The following is a 2,888-nucleotide window of genomic DNA, read 5'->3' as shown; positions in this document are numbered from 1 at the left end:
GAGGAATACGAGAACAGGCAGTCATGATTAAAATGTAATATTAAGCTTATATTAAAGTAATGAAGGTACAGTATACTTGTATGGGTTTAAAAAAAAAAGTCTAATAACATTCTCTACGTTATTTGCTTTTATTTCTAGTGGCTGTGAGTCCTGTGAGTTAATCGTTCTGCTGTTTTCATTGTGGCTTTGAATGCTGAATTTAAGTGTTAATGCAAATAGGGGGTAGACTTCTGCAAAGCTCTGAGGGTGTGGATCGCTTCAGCAGTTAACTGTTCTACTCCTATCACATCACTTCAGTGTTCTAGGGTCAATATTTTGATCTAGTTTTTTTAAAAAAAGCTTCACATTTTTTGGTAATGGCATTTTTAACCAAATAGGTGTTTGTACAACTGCGTGGCAAAATTGGATTATTTCTTCTGTATCTTTCTATAGTTTAGTGGCAATATACGTTGGACTGAGCATGATGTAGCTAAGGAATAGCTCTTAATGGTTTGCTCTGCTGCTGCTTAATGTGGGTTTTTGGTGGGCTAATGGGACCGAAAACGTCCTCTGAAGTTTCTTGAAGTTTGGTGCTGAACAAATGCCTGAAAAGAAGCAGAAAGACTGCTGTGGGTTTAAATATGTGCTAACGACAGAGCTGATGGTAGATGGAGGTCATATTGATCTGCAACTCTCATGACTTTATGTGACTCGCAAGCCAACTTCATCCTTCTGTTCTGTGCTTTTGGTCATCATCTTGTATAAAGATTGTACTGAAGTGTAGTGGAGCAAGGCCGTCAGTTGATATGCCAATTTATGTTCCAATTTATCCAGTTTGAACTATAATCAATGAGAACAGAGTGAAGTTCACTCCAATCTTAGCATGTCATTAGCAGTCACACACTTGAACAAGCACCTGGCTGAATAATTTTGTTATTTATCTGCTTTTACCACATCAGTTTTGCATCAGCATTAAAAAGTAATGCAGTTAACTATAATTAATAGTTGTGAAAGCCCCTCTTTCACTTGACTTACTGCAGCAAGTTTGAACTTAATAATGATTTATGTAATTAAAACTTTGACTGTTATGCTCAATCTTTCCTTTGTATTTGTCTTTTCCTTCCAATACAGTGATTGTGGCTCTGTGGAACTGGGTAAACTGACTTTACTCCTTTGTCAGCACACCTCTTCCCTGTTGTCTTTCACTCGTGATGTTTTCAAGTAGTTTCTTCAAGCTTTTTTATTACCATCTTTCTCAGATCTTTCCTACATGTGGGTAGTTGTATCTTGCTAGGAGAGCAACATCCATACCTTTATCTTGTTTGGAGGTGGTTTTAAGTCCTTCATACAATAAATTCCATCTTATTTTTTCCTGTTACTTCGTTGTTTTTTTGGTTTTTTTTCTTTTGTTTGTTTGTTTTTTAAGGCAAAGGAAGGTGGAAATCTAAGATATTTGCTTTTGAATTAATATTATATAAAGTAAAGGAATCTGGTAGAAGTATGGAAAAAACACTAGCATTATCACAAGGAAGAAATAAGGAGATGAACCATTGATTGTGTTTTTTCACAGGAATTAGTAAAAACTACACTGGTAGATTGGTATTGAATATGAACTTTATTAGTTTTCAGCTTAATATGATGCATACTTAAGATTACTTTGTAATTTAAATTGAGAAAGCCCGTCAGAAGGAATGCCATCAGATGTTATTTTGTAGTGTATATAAAGTGTTTAATTAAGCAGTAAAGCCATGTAAACCATCTGTTTCTGTTTAGATAGGCAAGATGTTACAGAGCCATTTCTTGTAATTTAAAACTATGCATTTTTGATTGCTTTAAAATTAGCATTCAGCTTTTCTGAGGACTTTTTCTTTCTGCAGTGCAATATGCAATAATTGTTAGCAAAGACGGTTTTGTGCAGAAAATCTGTTAATTACACTACATTTGGAAGTTTCAGCGTTGGCATTTACTTCTTTAATTCTTATTAGCAGTTTAAAGAAACTGAAAGCTACAAAAGACTGTGGGAGTTGGAAGGTTCCTGTATGATGGGTGGTGGGTGATTCAGGAGGATATGGGCTTTTTTTTTTTTCCATTTGTTGGCTGGGCCATTTCCTGTGAACTATCTAATTGGTTCTCATTGGCTGAAAGTGTGATGGGATACAGCTCTTCCAGGCCCCGGTGTCTGCAAACCAGTTCATGCTTCAGGTTGCTGAGGAGTGGATGGCAGTAACTCGTTTGTAGAGCTGGCAGGAGGAGGGTGAGCAGCACGGATGCTTCTCTTCAGTCATTCCTGGTGGTAGGATCCCTGGGGAACCCTTGTCCAAATGAACCCCCTGCATATCCAAAATAACCCTAAAATCCAGAGGAGCCCACCAGGGGCTGCATAGCCTTCTTATCAGATCTTGAAAATGTGAGATGTGTGGCATTTGGTGTTTTAAAAAGGCAGGACTTGGTTCTGTTGGAACTTTTTAGTTTATTTGAAGCTTCCCTGGTGCAACTGGAAAGGTGTTTGTGAGCTGCTTGTCAAGGGGATGGCTTCTGGTAGTTTTGAAAAGATGAGGAGGTAAAAGTGAGATACAGCTGCGGGGGCCAGAAATTTCCTGTAATGTATATTTCACTTTAAGGGTTTCTTCATGGTTCTTGAGCACAAGGCTGTACTTTATGTCTGACTTAATCTGCCACTGGTTGATCTTTTGAATTCCTGATTAGTTTAGTTTACAGTGTTTTTTTCCTCCTGTGGCTTTATTTTGTTTTCAGACTGCCTCAAAGAAATACTTAGAGGTGTTTTAATGTGTGGTTTCACAGATACAATGTTATGATAGCACTGTTTACCAAAGATTCCCATCTCCACAAACTGCTGTGGTCCCACGAACAGCCGGTCAACTTGTGGGACTTTAAACCCATGAGAGAAA

The 2,888-nt window shown here is 37.6% G+C and overlaps 1 protein-coding gene across 1 annotated transcript in view; it reads left to right on the top strand.

Moving 5' to 3' along the window:
- PDE1A (phosphodiesterase 1A) overlaps positions 1-2,888 on the top strand; it is a 191,159-nt gene that overhangs the window by 118 nt on the left and 188,153 nt on the right. The gene's annotated exons all lie outside the window — the stretch shown is intronic.

The sequence above is a fragment of the Coturnix japonica genome, chromosome 7 (genome assembly GCF_054131305.1).
Source record: "Coturnix japonica strain WE chromosome 7, WE-NBRP24, whole genome shotgun sequence".
Lineage (NCBI taxonomy): Eukaryota > Metazoa > Chordata > Aves > Galliformes > Phasianidae > Coturnix > Coturnix japonica.
This window is presented reverse-complemented; position numbering and strand designations above follow the sequence as displayed.